Source organism: Chaetodon trifascialis, chromosome 10 (genome assembly GCF_039877785.1).
Source record: "Chaetodon trifascialis isolate fChaTrf1 chromosome 10, fChaTrf1.hap1, whole genome shotgun sequence".
Lineage (NCBI taxonomy): Eukaryota > Metazoa > Chordata > Actinopteri > Chaetodontiformes > Chaetodontidae > Chaetodon > Chaetodon trifascialis.
In genome coordinates, this window is record NC_092065.1 from 6,341,757 (window position 1) to 6,360,969 (window position 19,213).

Here is a 19,213-nt window from a genome sequence, read left to right on the forward strand (position 1 = left end):
TATAGGTCTTTAAATAACCATCTTGCATCATTGATTCCAGCATATATTGGTCTCATTGGCCGAAGGCTATTAGTGAATGTTCTGAGCATGTTTTGCCTCAATGGGCAGGAATATGGATGAGATAACATTGCAAAACTGAATTAGGTATTAACTTTCCTCTCCTTGTGGGTAAACTTTGCGGATACATCAAATGCATGCTTTGGCGTTGGAGTTTACATACCTGTGAAAGTTCAACAGAGAGCATTGACTGAAGGTGTGGCTCCATATTTGAATCTGACCACAGCTATGGACGGGCAAAAGTGCATGGACACGTGCACACGCGCACACACACACACGCGAACCTCGCTCTGAACAGCTGGGAGTGTTTGCAGTGCGAGCGGGTCGTTCGCTCTCCTCTGCGTCTCGCACAATGACCCATGCACTGTCTGTGTTTGCACTGCACCCAGCTCAAACAGCGCTCGTTTCCTTCCCCTCGCCGCTCAAGCACACTCTGAGGCTCGCTTTTGTGAGGACGCACACAAACCGGGAGGGCTTGGCCTCGGATCGCACTCGGAAAACAGGGGCCAAGTTCATTGAGAAATCAAGTAGAATTTCAGAAATGCACCTGATACATTTCTCCTCCGGCAATTGATAATGTTTTGGCATTCCAATCAGGGTCACAGAGATATTAGTCGTGTGCTATTTCATTTCCTTAACAATGGCAGTCACAAAGACAAACCTGCTGCTGGGAAGGCGCTGCTGCACCGAGTTCACAAAGCCAGTGGAAGCTTGTCCTCGCTTTGCGCTCAGTCACAGACCGTTTAATAAAAACCACAGATTAACCAGACTGTCTTTACAGAATGAACAAAGGACATTTTCAAAAGGGCAATCTCTTTTCAGTTCACTTTTTGAAGTCAGATCAGATGCAGTAAGAGCAGGCCCTACTAATGCTTGCTTTTAATTTTCTCAGAATTTCATTATTCTGCTGATGAACCCAACATAAATCACTCCAGATGAGTGCGTCAGCTAACTGTCTAAACCGTTTTTTAAAAAGTGTTTGGCTATTTTCAATCTGCTCCGTCTCTGCATATGCCATTCCCCTCAATCCATCCATGCTGTTTATCTTCAGCATTGCGTTTGGCAGATTGAGGTTTCTATACCAATGGCCTGATATGTTTGGATATAGGAATGCGGTTTTCCTGTTTTGGCACTGTCAGTGTGTCTTTTCATATACCATCCTGACATCAAACACTGGGTATGTAATATGTAAAGGCCATCTGTGGCATTCACTCCTGCTCGCTGATGGCTTGGCAGCTGCATAGTGAGGCCTAATAACACCGGCCTGATAGACTGCGGTATAGAGAAATGGCACAAAAAATATTTCCTTACAATGCAGCCTTTTTCGGGAGGCCTGATGTGAAGTGATATTCAAGCTAGATTTGCTGTTGATATAAGGGAGCAATTAGCCCGGCCAATCATCCTTCAGATGGCATTGTGGCCAAGATTTTGTGTTATGCAACGGTCGTACTGCTCCCTGCAGGTTTAAAGCACATGACATAGCTGGTACATTTTGTTATTTTGTCGTAACTTTTACCAATTACACAATACAGCTTTTTCTAACTTTATTTAATTTTATGATACCAATAAAGCATCATCCAGCAACTCTGCAAAGCCAAAAGAAAAACACAACTTCTGATGTTTGTAAAGAAATCAAGCGTTAACAGGTGGTATGTGAGAGACTGTAACCCCTGAATCCATTTGATCAACTGTCCATCTGCTGAGGAAGACCTTGATGTGTGGATGAAAGCTCTGGAATAAGCTGTCTGTGCATGAGCCACCTCAGTCATGGCTGTAGTTGCTGTGGTCATTGTTGCAATGTCTTATTCATCAATTATTGAATTAGATTTTATTACATCCAAAATTTCAAATGAATTGTGCACCAAGTTGAAGAAGAGGGAAGAAAGAAACTTCTCTTGTTTTCGCCACATTTTGTCATCTTCCAGGCTTTCTTTGGCGAACTTAAATGTTAATTCTCAGCCTTCTTCTGCTTTTACAGTATTTCACCAAACAAAAGCTCCCCCAAGTTAAAAGATCAGTATAACACAAAAGTCCCCATGTTCTATATGATAAGTCCACTCTTCTGCTTCCAGACTGATATATCGTCTAGTTTCAGCATGAAGTGGGAAAATATCAGATCTCAACTGGGCACTTAAAGATTAAAGCTTCTCGGGTACACCAAATAAACCATAATTCTCTCCTAAATGTATACAGTTTTGTTTAATTTTATGTCATTAGCCCACTTCCCTTTACCCTCAGGATACATAACTTCCTTAGCATCTTATAATTATTTGAAAAGATCTCACAACACACAACGAATTGCTCATTTCCTCTCACCGTCTGCAGTGACGAGTTACAGCCTAGCAACATAAAAGAGATAACACAAAATTCGTCACAAGATCAGAATTAGACAGCAAACAAATACCAGGGGCCGTTCTGAATTTGTTGTCTGTTGGCATGTCTGCGTCGTGTCTGTGAGCTTGTCGTCCAGCCTCAGGTGGGCTCAGAGTGTCCTGGGCTCCTCTGGCAGCCTTGGTTCAGGCCTGGCATCTAGCTGCTTGTCAGACACAGGTTCTCTTTGTTGTGTCAGCCACACACTGAACCTCGCAGGGGCCTCACACACACAAAGGAATGTTTGGATGGATCTGTTACACAGCCACACACACTGCTTGTTTGCCTGTTTGACTCCACAACAGCAATCTGACATCTAAATTGGGTCAGGGAGGCTCTTGTAGCGCTTAGCGGCCGGACGGAGGATAAGGAGAGAGGAAATGCTCATAGGACAGTTAAATTGTTCTGATCAGGGGAGTCACAGTCAGAATCACTTAAATTGTCGAGAACAATGAACGCACAAGACATCATCCTGGTGTCACTGGTGCACAGACACTGACAGCTTACAGACAGTTCACATACCAGCACGGGTTGCAAAGGGCAACCAGACCGCACAGAGACTTGTACGAACCAAAATAGAAATTAACTCCTTATGAATACGCTATCTGAGGCCATTTCAGACGGTTTGCTTGGACTTCATCTCTTTCCAAGCTGATTTAAGGACATGAATCCCACATAATTTGCATGTACAGTCAGCACACACTCTGTTTCAACTCTCGTCCTGCTCTTGGCCTCCTGTTAACCCCGCACTTCTCTCCCTGTGTGTTTGGGTCTGTAAAAGCCCACTTTGTTGTGTCTGAGCAGTGAAGCATCTCAGTGAGCAACGACTTCCTGTGAGAAGCGACTGCTATTTCAACTCCAGAGCGCTGGGCTGCCTGCGGTTCGCCTGTCTGCCGGTCTGGGTGTCTGCCCTCAAGCTTCCCCTCAGCGTGTAGAGGAAGAAGACATTTCCGTGGAGACAGAAGAGTGACAGCCTGCCTTGCCAAACTTAGAGCTCCCTGCCGGCAGGAACTGCAAACAGGGAGCATTCTGGGTTGTTTGACAGCAGAGGTCAAAGGGCGCTTTAGCGTTCCACTGGACTTGAACTGTGGCCGCTCTGAGGGGTTCGTCCATTCTTTTTCTTCTTCTTCCTCTGCGTGTCTTCCTCACATCCTCCTTCTGTCTGGTGTCAGGGTTTTGGGTGAAGATGACAACAACGGCTGGCGGACACAGAAGGGGAGCCATCCTCCACACTGAGACCAGAGCCATTACCTCAGCCGCCACCAGCATGACAATGATATTTTCAGTCGTAGCGTAAAACCCGTTATAAACTAAAGCTGCAGAGACATGAAAGGCTTCCCATTTGGTTTTATTTTGCTGCGGTGCAACGCTTTTTTACTACATGCAATCCCTCAGAGAATTAAAAGAACGTCTCCTTTGTTTGGACTGTCATATAACAATTAGGCCCAGTGCAAGAGTAAAAGTCATTATCTGCCTCTGATGAGAGGCTGTTGTCAGTGTGGAATGGCAATATAATGGTCTTATAAAAGGCATTTGTGTGGAAGATGTTAGCATGACGCCAAAGAATTCAAAGATCACATTGTAATTTGTACCTAGTTAATGAACAAATGTAAGTGCTTCACTATCTCTAGCGCTATCTGTAGGAGTCTGCAGTGACTTCACAGCTAACCAGAGGGGACAAAGAAGGCTCACGGCTTCATAGCAGCATTGTCCAGACTTCAAATTCAGGCGTAGCATAACCAAAAGTGACATTAAGAAAACAGAGACTGAGATGTTCTTCTGTTCCCCACATGCTTTTCTTCTGTTCTGAGTATTTATTTTATTCTTCACAGAATTTATTTGTTTTTGGTCAAATCGGCCACCTCCATATCTCCTGGAGCCAATATTACACCCAGGGGTGTTTGGCCTATGAGTGGATTAGGACTTTTCCATTGACCAGTGGTTTGCAGAGGTTATAATCTTGCACCCTAAAGACAGATTTCCCGTTAAGTCCAGGAAAGCTGTCTGACACCGCTTACTGGAATCTAGTGGAATTTGCAGCAAACGCTTGCTGGCAGAGACGCAGAGAGAGCTCGCAGAGAGTGGCACATAGCAAATGTGGACAATGCAATTCCTCCTCTTCGACCAATGGTGCACGCGGGCAATAAATTTGTCTTTCCTTTATCTTCATTTAGCTTGAACAGTATAACGGCTCCCAAACGTGCACAGAGCTGGCGCCGCATGCTGTCGGACAGATAAATCATTCATAACCAAGCGATTAAATATATTGAGGGATATATTGGTGGTTAATGGGTGGTTGGTTCCTGGCACTCCCGTATGAAATTCAGACTTGACCGCTGTCATCAGGAATCCATTCGAGTGATGATGTCTTTGGGAATCACTGCCCATCTGTGTGTGGTATCATAAATTAGAGCAATCTGTCAAAGAATCAGCTTGGTACATTATAATCTGCTTGTGATGTGTCTGAAACACTCAAAGAAGTGTTCCTTGTGATGTGATGTGCAGATGACAGATACATGCACAGATCGCTTTTCTTTTTTGCATGAAAAATGATGCCAAGCGCAATATTCCTAAATATTGCTCACATAATCATCAAAACCTAAAGTGAACCAAATTCTCATTTTCTGGTGTCCAGTTGTGAAATATCCATATTTTGATGTAAATATGATCAGCTGCCATTGATAGACATTGGACTAAATTTAGAAAATAAGTGACAGCTGAGTCTTCCCAGTAGATGGAGACAAAGTATGCAGCACGAAATGCTGCGGGATGAGCTTGTGCCATTTTAAACGTCAGTGTAGTTTCTGTCTTTTAGTCGTATGTCAAATAAAAACATGCACAGAAAAGGCATGAAGTTAGAAGTTTAGTGCATTTTTGTATGATTTTTGAGAGATTTTTAATGTTTGCAAGACATCGACTTTAAGACTAAACCATAAAAGTAACTGGGAAAGCGTGCTGGAAAGCAGGTTTGTTCATGCACTTGTGGATCAAACCTTTTGGAAGTCTGATCAAAGCGAGCTGATGCTCGACTCTGAGGACCAGCTCAGGGACACCCAGCAGAGGGAGTTGTTGGACAAGCAGTGAGGCAGCAGTGGGAAGGAGGTTCTTACTTTCAACAGCCCCTGGTAGTGGAGCCAGTGGATCCGGCCCGCATGGAGCCGGGGTCTGACTGTCCCCCAGTTCCTCCGCCATCTTAATTGCTGCCATCTTTGCAGGAGTGACTCATGGCTCAAAATGATTGCAACGTTCTGACGCTGCAGACGAGGCCAGGCTGCGATCAGGTGAACAGCACTGACACAGTGCATCTGTTAATCACCCTGTATTAGAAAGTGTTTCTGCCATGATAGTTTTTGTCAAGTTGAACCAAAGTGATCATGACTTTCACTTTAACTGTCCAACAGCCATTTAGTGCAATCAAAAGTATATTTCAGGAGATTTACCGCAGGTCTCTGAATCATATGCAGTATTTCTCCTAATGCTGAAGTGAGTGTTTTATGTCACTCGTATCCTCTGTTTGTCTGCACAGTCTCTCTGCTTGTTCTTACTTGACAAAGCTCAGAGTGAAAGTCTCTTTCTCTCTTTTCTCCCCCACTTTATTAATCACCATGGGCTAAAGTTGAGACAGATCTACCAGCTGGCTAATGGAGGCCCAGTCCTTGCTTGCACGCCACTGCACACATGAATATCATTAATAACTTCATTAGCACTTCCTGACTACAGCCAACCCTACCGTGGATTGGATTGCCAACTGGATTGTGTGTATGTGTGTGTGTATGTGTGTATAAGTGAGTGTATAAGGGGGGGCTCTTTACTCTTGATTGCACACCACTTTCTAGATTCAGAGGAACACATCTCCTCCAATTCCAGCCTTGCCCTGTGATTGAAACAGTGTCTGGCTCGGACACCCCACGTTCCCAGTCCCACCAGGCATATCACTGTACAGTAACAGTACCCCTATTAAGATTCAAAAAGAGCTTGATCAAAGATAGACATTGTGCCCACTGCTACGAGTCAAAGTGCATTATAGCGCCAGGTTCTGTTTTAGCATGTAACACAAAGCACTTAAACATCAAACATATGTAAATACTCTGTTTAATTGTACAATCTCAGGCCGATCTGGACCGGAATGGATCGTCAAAACTGTCTCCTCTCATAGCACGTGGCTTGACATTAAAAATCTGGAATATGTAGTGGTGTCCGCTACTTACACAAACTGCATAATAATCACAAATGCGCTGAACGATCTGATTATTCCCCTGTGAGGAAATGTCATTCATTTCCGTGATTGCTCGGAGGAAACTTTAAAAACTCTGCCGAGCAGCATGGTTTTTATCAGTACGCTGCATTAGTTTAGGGACCTCCACAGTACAACCACAGTCCTCCTTGGGAGCATTAGCTTTTAGGACCTTGATTAAGAGCGTGTGTTTACTTTCCCTGGTCAGATTTCTGCTGTTAATGGATAAGCCTGGCCATTCTATGTTAAATTCTCAATTTTTCTTATCGTCAACAATCTTGGCCATTATTTCAAAAAATAGTAATATGAAGACAGTCACCAAATTAATTATTGAGGTCTGGGAACATCTCTTTAAAAAGTCAGACAGGCAGCTTTAAACAGACCCAGCTGCTGAAAATTATTTTGGAAGAGAAAATTATTACCCAATTCACCTGTTGTAAACATCCATCACAGTTTACAGGCTTTCTGCTCTGACTTTGATCTACCGTACTTACCCAAGTTGTGCAGTTCAGTGCTCATTTTCTGTTTTACTTGCAAATAAAGATAATCTGGTTATACTGTTGGCTTTGTAGTCGCAATGTCGCCATGTTCCTCTCTGCAAATACGCTCACGAGTACCATGTTATCTTGATTGAATTGATAGCCAAATCGTAAAAAAATACAACCCAAGTTGTAAGAAACTGGAATTATTGTTTAATATTGTAGAAAATGAGAATAGATTTGCTTTCAATGGATTTTATTTACTTCGTTCATGTTGTAAAAGTTTTCTCCATCTGGTATTTCTGCATGCGTCTGCAGGCATCCTGATGCACACTACCAGAAAATATACTGCTGCTAATGAGATTATCTTTTCCCCAAATGCTTCAAAGATTTTGAGAAAGATAAAAATCAAGATCCAGTGACCCAGTAAATTATCCTGACTGAGTGTGCACCAAATTTCCTCCGCTGTATACAATCAATCTTTGCTTCGTCCAGACCAATTTGCACCTTTAAACAGCGCAGAGCCCAGAGCCATAAACTGCTCGACTCTGCACGTGTAAACTCCGCTGCTCGAGCTCCCTTCTAATCACACGGGTCAGATAGAAGTTCAGTGAGTAATATTCACATGTGCCAATTTACACTGATCTCCTTCCTTTGCTTCATGTTTGGTTATCACGCAGGGTTAGAATTTACTCTTTGGTCATGTATTTCATCATGACAAATACTCTGTGGTCTTTACACAGCAAAAAGTGAATACAGATGTCTTTAAATGTCAAAATGAGAACAAGAGCCAAAACAACATTACAGAGAATCTCCATGAGCTCTGTTTGATTTATTATGCCTGTTTCCCCTTAAATCTCAGTTGAGCAAAACTTTTTTTTTTCCCAGTTGGTGATTCTTTCACTTGAGCCATCTCGGCTGTTTCAAATTCACTTCCCGCCCACCCTGCCCCTTCTGGCTCTGTCATTGGGGGAGACAGCTTTCTGTCGGTGATGCATGGGCCGGCTCACCAGCGCGAATTTGTGGTGATGCCATTGCAAAGCGACACCGGGGGGCCCAGTGTGCTGATTCAGCCTGTGTGGGGAAGGAGGGGTGAAGGCAAAGAAGGAGTGACGCGGGGAGGGACAAAACTGTCTCCATGCAGCAGCAGAAATATCTCCAGCACGGCCCTCTGACAGAGGGAAGGCTTTGTCTGAACAAGCTCGCCAGACTTGTGTGCATTTTTGATGCAAAAACAAAATACAGATACACAAGTAGGAGGCTTGATTTCAACTGGTGATTAGTGGTTTACAGTAAAATACTCTGCAGATGCTTCTATAAATAGCCTTCTTGTAAATGAGACCTATTTTTCTTTCCGCACATATGTGCATTTTTTTACAGTCCTGCAGTTCTCAAAGATCCTTGACCTTACCTGACCCGTGAGCGTTCCACCACAAAGGAAGTGATTGTTCTGGCCCTGGGGAAGGACAATGCATGTTTGTCATCTCTGGGAGCACTGGGGGGGTGTAAGAGATATACAGTAATGGTATTGTGCGCTGACCGGCGTCGATTGCTTCATGTTGTAAGTCCTTTGAGGTCACTTACTGTACGGTTAGAGAGTGCGTTGTTCTGTGATAAATCTTAAGTCTGACCATTAGTTATACTTATGTCTGCCCTGCTGTTTTCTCAGCTTTTTTTCACAGCGCTGACATGTAGTGAAGAATGCTATATTTCATTGACTTTGCAAATGAAACGTCCTCCTGCCTTTGAATTACGGCACTTCATGCCCACAAAAGAGATTTTGCAAGTGCAGAGCAGTCAACTGTGGATGATAATGGTGGTTTGAAGTGTGAGGCCAACGTGATCGTTTCATAAACAGAAAAGCAGCATTTGTCATGGCTGCTTTTGACAGCTCATGACAACATGTGATGAATAACACATGCCGTGTTGAGTAAGAGAACCGCAGCAGGGCTGTGGGGATGGCCCAACAGACAGTCTGAAATGGCAAAGATCTTCTGGGTCAGCTGGAGGGATAAAACCTTCAAGTGGAGACGATCCAAGCACACTGACAGGGATCAGATGCGGTAATGCCCAGACAAACAACAGGGCCAGGCCACATGAGGTTAACATTAGATGCCACATGCAAAAGTCACTTGTGCACTGACACATGCAAGCACATCGCACAGAGAAATGTATGCACATAATGAATGCAAAACACAAACATGCACTACAAGTTTCAAACATGAAACATGAAAACATGTGCTTCAGCCACAGTTTTATTCATGCTGCATGTATTTATATGAATACGGCTACAAAACAAGGTTCCCACTATATTTTGATATCTGAATCCGCAGCCAACTGTTTCTCATTTGCTGGCTGGGGTGAACAGGTCCATGGAGTCCCATGACCGAAAATACACAGCTCATCTGAGTGTGTTATCAAGGCTTGCCCCACATCTTGTTAAGGCACGTCTGCCAGCCTATCTAAGCCTATCACTGTGCTGCGAGGGAAAACAAACAAGACCCACATACACACACCTACAACAACACTTGGCAGCATGCGCGCTCATCCTTTCAGACTTGTCCTTAAAAAGCAGGTCACAGGTAAATCGAGGGGAATCCCATGTCTTGTTTGTGTCACAGCATCTCTGACCTTGTGTCAGTGTCAGGCTGACTTTCTTGCACAAACACAGCATATGTGTAAGCTTTTCCCAACAATAATAGGATGAAGTGCCAGACCTGAAGTGCCAGGGGAGCCCACGTGACCACGTTACCTGAGATGACCCTTCTCCGCATGAATGTGACTCACCCCACAGGTGTTGCTGCAGTTTTTACGCCTCCTATAATAATGTAACATGACCTGTCGTGCACCTTAGACCAAACCACCGGCTGAATGGTTTGCACTGGAGCTTGAAAAGATGGTCATTAGTTGTGTTTTTTAAGTTGCCGTGACTAAATTTGACCCTGTGTATGTAAGCTTTGCCTGAAATAAATGGATTCCTTTTGTAAAGAAAAAAAGATTTTAATATTTATGCTTATTCATGTATTCACAGTGATTTCCAATAAATATTTTTTCAGACTGTTTGCCTCTGCAAGTGAAGAAGCACAAGATAATGGCTGAATCAATTCACAGAAGAGCTCCATATTCATGGAAATGATCATAAAGTCCGTATTAACCAAATTGCAGCTTCATATTTTGAGATAAAACATGTGACAGATTCCAAGTAATCATCAAGTAAACATGCTCTATTTTAAATTGTTGATTTCCAGGAATGCTAGTCCACACTTTTTATGGTAGTCTTAGAATATTAGAGTGATTTCATTTAATTAAATTTACCTAATCTGGTGTTGACACTAAACTACACCCAGCACTAGTCAGCCATCAGGGCTGCTGTTGTGGCGTTCTGACTACCCAATATTTAAGTGGACTTCTGGTTCAAATGAAAAATGTACACATATGCAGCCTGAAGCTTGGCAGGTCACAGGAAACGTAATGCACATGTTAAGCCACAGTGTAATAATAAAACCATCTTGCAGTCAGATAATGTGTTTTTAAGACTTTACCCATTGGCTCTATTAATGTCTGACAACCATACTACTGTAGCATGGAGGAGCAATTAGAGCAATTGTGTCCCAAAATTAAAAAAAATAAAATAAAAGATTGCACAGTATGTGCTACATTTTTCGAAATCTGTGTCAGTTATCATCATGTTAGAATAATTTTATTAGAAAAATAATCAAGTTGTATTCAACGGTGAAGTCAGTGCAGAGTTTATCACCAGATCATCCAATCAGATGAATGGTTGGTTTACTCTGAGCCTCCACGTTCAAAGCACTTGCCTTTTCACGTGTGAGACGATTCCCAGGTCCTCATGGGGAGCAAGCTGATCAACAAGAGGGGGAAGAGTGGACGAGGGCGTCGTTTCACAACCTCCTTGTCGGACCTATTTGGCTGTCACTTGGCCATTTGATGAGTGGATCAGATAACCTTCACACTGACAAGACGGCGTTATAGATCCCTATCATATTATTTTTATGTGCCGAAAGACCCTGTAGTTCCCCCTACTTTAACAGTCTCTTGGCATCAGACCATTATGGGCGACACGCAGTACCAAAGCCAGTACTTTCCAACATAAGCTCAGGCAGTGTTAAAGCAGTGAGAACTGGTTCAACAAAATATTGTGTTCCTCTCTAAACACTGCTGTTCATTTAATACAGAGCCTGTTTCACTTTAGCATGCAAGCCCCCAGAAGTTGAGATGCCTGATGAAAGATAAATTATTGAAATGGAAAATGTTTTTGGAGGTCTGGGTTTTTCCAAATACTTTCAATATTAAGATATTAACAAATATCAGCAGAACATGAATGGATTATTATTTTCCTAGCTGATAGGCAAACAGCACTGTGCATAATTTGCTGCTGAAATGGGGACATGAGATGTGATCCTAGTTTTCTCTTTATATATAATGTATTAAAAGGTGCTGCACTTGAACTATGCATGTGTGTTAGTATTGTGTTTCATCAAGTGGCTGAACTGTTTTAAAGCTCCAACCTGAGCTTTTGGAAACATCTTTCAGTCAATGTAATTAACAGGTTTCCTTTTCTTGCAATTGGAGACACACCTTCTGCCTTCTCAGTGTTCAAACTGTAAATGGACCAAGACTTAAATGGACCAGAGTGCTGATGACTGTAAAGTATGCCTGTTAAAACGCTTTGCCTCAGAGAGTCTAAGGTAGCTGCTGCAAAGTAACTTGAGCCATATTAGCTCTGATTGGCAGGCTGGTTATGTCTTTTCCGTGTGCTATTTCTTTTTGTTCTTGATTAGATATATCTAGTTGGGGTATTTATCCTGTGTTTTTCCTCTGATAGATATTTTTTATGTCTCTTTTTGAGGAAACTCATAAAAACACTCTTACCCTCACAGTACAGCACAGCTCACAAGATTTGTATCCAAATGTTGGCTCCTGTGACGGAGCGTAGGTCGTCGGGTACCTTCTTCTTTTGCTCGTGATGAATGGCTACATAATTAAATGAACTTGATCTTCATCCTGGCCAATCTCATGAGTGCATGGAAAGAACAAAATTTACGATGCAGCGAACTCGTGCTTCAACTCGCTGTCAAACGTATTTTGAATTGGAATGATTGAGAATGAATGGTGGGAGGTGAAACTGGACAATGAGAACTAGAGTGCAGGTTGTCTGTGCAGCAACTAATACGTCCAAGAGGACGCATTAAAACTGAAACTGAATGAGAAATTGAATGACAAATTGGGGCAAAAAATAGTATGTGTTGGTGTCTTAAATACTTGTAGTTTGCATCCAAAAACCCATATTACAAAAAAAAAAATATTATTTTGATAGAACTGAATTTTCATTTTATTTCCCCAGAATAAAATGATGCTGTTTCATGCTAATTCCTCCCACCACTCTTTGTACTCTCGCAGTTATGATATAGTGCATTTTTCATTATGCTGGTGTGGTGTTTATGAAGAAGCCGTGGGAAAGGTAGTGGCAGGTCCACCCAACACATCACCGTGAACTGAACTAATTGAAGATTATGGTGGGGAGTATGCCATGCCTCTGCCAGCAGATAATCCCTCATCAGCTGCCGTCTGGACTCAGAATGAGGAGTGCATTTCATGGAGGGACTCCCCCCATGGAGCTGCAGAAACTGAGAGGCAGCCCTGTTTAATTACTGGCCCCACTAACAGCACTCAGAGCTGGTGGAATACAGACTGGGGTGGGACAGCGGACTGAGGTTCTGGGAGTCTTATGGGGTGGGGGGTGGGCAAGGGTATGCCTAACCCCCTAACTGTGGAAAACAGGAACAATGAGATTTTGTTTAGACTGAAGGCTCTGCAGCTTTGCCTCAGTTGCCATTGTCTCCCAGGCTTTTTCTTAAGCCCTCGCAGGTTACAAATCCAGACGCATATTGAGTCATTCATGCATCTGTCAATGACAGAGTGAAGCCCACGTAGGGACTCCTGCTGGGAATTTAATGAACATGTTTTCCTAAGGAGGTAGCTCTCAAAGCTAACGGACTAGCACAAGGTAGAATGTGAGAAAGTTTGCAACAGCCGAGAGTTTGAGGTCCGGTGCCAGGTTTGGTTTACAATCTTGCTTGATTTCATGCAGCATTTCAGAGGTTGTATTGTCAGTGAGGTTGGTGGTCTGGACACATTGAGAAACCACGGAGATCAACCATTACCTTCAAATCATTCACTCACAATGGCCAATTTACTGATTAACGCAGGCTTTATGCAAAAAAAAAACACACAGTAAATCCCATTTTTTTTAATTCAAAGCAAATGGAGGCTTCTACTACAAATATAATGTATAGAAAGCAGAAATGGGGTCCAAACACCAGTGCAAGTTGTCTCTTTGTGTAAAGTGGTCTTATTCACTGGGTGGAGGGTGAGCGTGGAGAACTTCAGCTAAGCATTCTGTTTACAAATAAGCATGGCTTAGTGTGCAAAGAGCCACCAGACAGCCCGAGGTCAAGGAGCATTCAAGCAAAACTTCTCAGCACAGTCACAGGTGACCTCATCACTTTGACCCAAAGCTGGTATTCCCATGCTTATGGACGATGGCAAACTCCACTCAAGTCTAGAAGAAACAATGAGACAAGTAAGTCGTAATCCTTAATCTAAATATCAAGTGGTTTTGCATTTGCAAGCGTGTTGTGTCTGGACTCTTGATCAAGCAGCATAAGAGATTCATTGTCCGGAGCAAAGTATAGAAACAGGGTAAGGATGTGTGCATTCAGGCTCCCATGCACAATAGCTGGAGTGATTTTGACTTAAAAAACAAATTTAGCTCTTTGACTTATGCTGTGCTGGGATGGGTGGAGATCAAGAGCAGCTGTCCTGGGGAGAAAAACAAATCGTTCAGTATTTCAAAGTCAGTATTGATTTGCATGTGGCATGATACTGTGTGCACACGATACATAATGGCTGTTACAAGACATAATGAGTAAATACAATGACATAAATCATATTTATCATGGCAACTGGAGTCAAAACTTCCAAGTCAGTTTCATTTTTTTTTCTTTCAGTAACACACATTGTAGCATATTATGTCAACCTGTTTGTGCAAGTACTGAAAATGAGGACTTGACATATTCCAAAACAAAGGAGTACGCATTCCTTGAGCACTCAGATGGATCAGAACACGGGCATGAGGTCTGCCTTATGCAAACACAAAACCATCTCATGCTTTCAGTGTCATAAACTGTGGCCTTTTTTCTCCTCACTCTCCCTCAGGAAATGCCCTTATGATGCAGTTTGAAAGGCCTGCCTGACGCACACAACACTGGCCATCATGCCCGCTGATGAAATAAAGCTAAATACGCTGAGTCTGGCACGACCGCTCTGATCCAGTGGTCAACATGTAATTAATTGCTGAGGCTGAGCAGAAGTCTCTCCTGAACAGTTTAACATCAAGTCGGCAAAAGTGATTTGATGTGACAAGCAGAATTATAGTTGTGTCTTTGTCCTTGTGTCTGGAGCAGCCAGACGGGTGGGTGTTGAGGGCAAAACGTTGTGGTGCTTCCAGAGACTTTCCGTGTGGAGCCAGTCGTCTACGCGGTCCGTACATGTGCTCTAGCCAAAGACGACTCTGAAGACCAAAAGCAGGCCTGACCACCTCACGAGATCAACATTAAGATTGTTTTGAGAGATCATTAAAGTTTATCTTTATCTTTATTTTATCTTTAAAAAAGCACCCTGTGGATAAAATAGCTTTTTGCATCCATAAATTCATTGTAGGTGCTGAGCAGCAATGATGTGAACACAAAAGACAAAAAATACCTTAAGTCTTACTCACAATCTAATGATGTTTAAACCACAGATGGTCTTCAGGTATTTTTCTTTTTCTCTGTTCTTTCTTGGATAATTGTCCAAACACAGAAAATATGATGTCACAGATTATTTTTAGCATCACAGCAATTAACGAGTACTCATTTGCAGGTTATCATATCTGACCAATAGTCAGGACCAATCAAACCAGAGGTGGTTGGTGAAAAGTAGAAAATTCTCACCACTGAGAAGCTGGATTGAGAATTTATTTTTGTCATTTTTCCTTAAAAAATAACATTAACAATTCCTCCATTATCGAAATAGTTGCTGATTCATTTTCAGATGATCAGTCACTCAATTTATTGACTAATAATTTTTGCTTGAGTCAAGGCCTTAAAGTTTGACACCAAACTTTACAACCATTGAAACCAAAATTTAACAAGTTTTTGCTGAATTACAGAATAAGATCTTCTTTCTTATCCTGCTGTTTTATGTAACAAAAGCAGTATTATACATCCAAATATCCATAAGCAGCGAATAAGTGGCTCCACAGACCAGAATGCAATGCAGTCACACAACCACTGTTCAAAACAAGTTGCCACACTGGCTGTATTTAATGTATATACACATGTTCCTGACCTTCACTGAGAGCAACACGTTTATCCCTTATCTGGCATTCCAGGAAATGCAGGAAGTCCGAACGGAAGAAGACAGAGATTAGGGAGAGATCAAAACAGTGTAATCAGCGGCTAATACGGACAGTTAAGAGACGCTCTTTCAAATTTGTAGATACAGCAATGGAGGACTATCTAAAATGGGAATATCACTAGATAATACAATACAATCTAAGAGCTGAACCATTTGTCCCAGTGTATTAAAACAGGGCTTACCAAATATCATCATGAGGCAGGAAGTTCTTTCTGGAAACAGTCAGAAATCCCTGACATTTTATGTCATTTCCTTTGGCACAAGCTTGTGGGGCCTAACTCTTGCCCTGAGCTCGCCGCTCTGTGAACCCAGTCACCCCGTCCAGTAATCCTCGCTTTCCTAACTGCTGTGATTTTGTCACTTGAACTGCAGAGGCTGAAAGCGGCGCACGCACAAGCTGGAGAGGACACGTCACTAACGACGGTCATACTCATGCACGGCTAATCCCATTACCCTTGTCTCTATGCAGTATGGGGTCAGCAGGGTTGCATTGCTGGTGCCGCCACAGTGCATCGGGAGCAAAATGATAAATAAATTTCAGCAAGGCTTCCCAGAAACACGAGTCACATTAATGTGAGAGGTGGCGTTCATATTAATAGAGGCTATCAAGAGGCCTAAGTGGCCTGGCGTTAGAACACAACATGTTGCCGGGTAGAAGTTGCTGTGCGCACAGGATGAAAGGCCAGCGCAGCCTGCGTCTGGTGTCTGTCGAGTCTGGTATTTTAGAGCAGTCCATGCAACAGGTGCGACTTAAGATGCAGTGAGAGTTATTCTGAGTGATAGCTCAAGTCACCATTAAAACATCCCTGAGGCCACTCAGTCTGAAAGACTGCAGAGTGAGGAACTTGACTTCTCGAGTGCACACTGCACAGACGACGCTTGACTGCTGAGGTTACAAATGAGAACGTGTTTATTCCAAAAATCCTTCAAGAAACACAAGTAACCAAATCTGATGGAAATAAACAGGCCCAAAAACCTTGGATTGTTCTTCTGACAAATGGTTTATCGCAGAAACATTAAAGTGCACTTATCTTCAAAATCAGTGGGAGTTAGAAAGAATAATGACTTAAAACAGAAAACTGGTGTTCACAGTAATTATTCTTCCACTTGTCTCCACTTTGCATAGCCAAAAGCCGAATTTTGCATCGATCACAGGGCGGTGACGCAGCTGTTTGAGAATCTGTGGTAACAACAGTAAGCTTTTATCACATGTGCATCAGTTCATGAGGTGACTCTCTACTTCCAAAAACTTTCACAACTTCAACTTTATGACTTTTTCATTCCCTTGATGTAAAATAATGTACTCTAATCATTTATCAGCTGAACTTGCATTACCTCCACAGCAAAGATGAGCATTTTTCAAACCTGTTTGCACTGCTGTTTTACACAAATACCCAACATTTAGAGTGTGTCTGAGCATGTATGATAACAGTTAACCCTAAACACCAAAGTAAACGACCTCCCCGGCCACCTCAGAGAGAAAATTCTGCATAAGTGCACCTATGATGCACTGTAGGGCAGTCATGTCTGCTATTGATCATTCATCCAGCACCAAATATCAACTTTCATTCGTCCTGCAGTCACAATGCAGACCACATCATCATATGACTCGCACCGTGTGGGCATCATGACTCCACAATATAAACCTCATATCTCTTCACTTATTGTTCTCCGGCAGAAAAGCCACTGCAGCCACAGGCACGCCAGGACGCGAGCCCTCCACAGAAACAGCTACGACGAACGAAACGAGGCCAAATAAACATTTTGTTTCCCACAAACGTTACCAGTCAAAACTGCTGTGTGGTTGCGATAATAACTTGCAGTCCAGCCTTAACGCACAATGCAGTGAGTCACTCTCGCCGTGCAGCGTGCGGAGATATTGGGGACAGCCTGCGCAGCGGATGAAACAGATGAAAAGCTTTCGCTGGGACGCATATAATCCCGTCCTCACGACAGTCGTCAGACCACCTCGTAGATTACGACCGAGCCGAGGATCACTTTCTGCGCTGTTTGAATTAAATGGAGAGCGATGGTGGCACGCACCGTCCTCAAACTGTCCTCCTCCTGTCATTTTCTGGAGCAGCAAAACAGCGCGCAGCGGCGGGGACTGCAGGCGGCGGGCAGAGCGCGCCTATGTGCAGCTTTTTTCTCGGTTTCCATTCAAGCCTGTTGCGCTGTGGACGCACTAGGAGGAGACTTTCAGCTGACAAGCAGCAAGCACATGGTGCGTTATTATGGTGAGTCCACAGCAACTTTTCTTTGTCCTAGCCCGCGACATGTTGTGACTTATTCTGAACATATTTGTAAAAATGTGATGTAGGCCTGAATCATTTAGCACGGTGGGAGTAATGTGTGGAAAAGCTCGTGCTGTGGTCTTTGTGCACATTGACTTTCTCTGGTGTCAGAGTTACTTTGCATTAAAAATCCTCTGTAGCAGTGAAAAGAAGACATATTGTCTCATTCAGTGGCATTTTTTAATTATATTAACTTGACTGGAGGGATTTAAACTAACTTATATTTTGTACTTTTGCTGTGGTGTAAAGTGTTTCCTGTTGTGGTTCTTCTCTTTTTAGCTTATTTCCTGTATTTGCGCGCATTGCCCCTTGTTGGAAGGTGTTTGTTGTGAGAAGAACCAGTGTTCAGGTCTAGTGTAAATTATGCTGCCAGTGAGGGCAGACATGAATAAAACTAAAGCACAGAGGGATGAAATTCATGGTAATTAACCTGCTTTCTCTTTAAATTCCTCAGATGCAGTTTTGTAGTGATACTGGAAAATACTACAATGAAGGATTCTGGGTGTCAAGGAAATAGAAACTTGTTGGTTCAGTATTTGTGTTCATTTATTTTGAAGAATGTCCATGCAGCACAAGGACGAGTCAGCGGTGCAGCTGCAGCTCCCTCTGAGAGGTCTGGTCCAAAGACTCCACAGAAATGTAATTTACTGCATTTAAATGAGACTACTAGGTCAGATTGACCTACAGAGAAAAGCCACCCAACAAGAAATTACTGAAAACATAAAACATTAAGGTAATAATTGTCAAAATACAGCACACAGTGTGCATTAATGTTATTTTAATGCCTATTTAGTACCACAAGCTGTAATATCAGTGGATCAGCTGGTACAATAAGACTTAAAGAACTGTATTTACAAGGATTTATGGGTAAAGAAAAATCAAAAACTTGTCATGAGTGTTGGCGTTATAAAAGAGAAGTGCATCAGTTGTTTTTGTTCTTGCTGTGTAGCCTGTATGGGGCAAAAAAACAACCTGCAGTCCACCAGCGCTGAAATGAATCTAAATGACCTGTCGCTGGCGTCTGAGCACAAGCAGCCTGCACGGCTTTTACGCTGTCTGTGGCATTCAGAAACAGCTGGAAATTTCTCATTTCATCATAATGACATCGTTCATATGTGAGCATCAGTTGAAGATGAGGTGTACAGAGCCCTATTTCTCACACTTAATTCAGACTCTGAAACCCTATTTAGAGTACTCAAACCGATGATAATAACACCGAAGCCCTTGTTGTTCCTCGGCTTTGCTTATTTCCCTCCTCGGTGGTCAAAGGTCACAGATTGAGTGTCTTCCTCAAAGAC

At 42.8% G+C, this 19,213-nt stretch overlaps 1 long non-coding RNA gene across 1 annotated transcript in view; it reads left to right on the plus strand.

Annotated features, from left to right (window-relative positions):
* Positions 1-13,362: 13,362 nt before the first annotated feature.
* LOC139337216 (uncharacterized) overlaps positions 13,363-19,213 on the plus strand; it is a 39,615-nt gene continuing 33,764 nt past the window's right edge. The window contains exon 1 of the long non-coding RNA XR_011602525.1: positions 13,363-17,858. This is a non-coding gene — a long non-coding RNA (uncharacterized lncRNA). The remainder of the gene's footprint in view (positions 17,859-19,213) is intronic.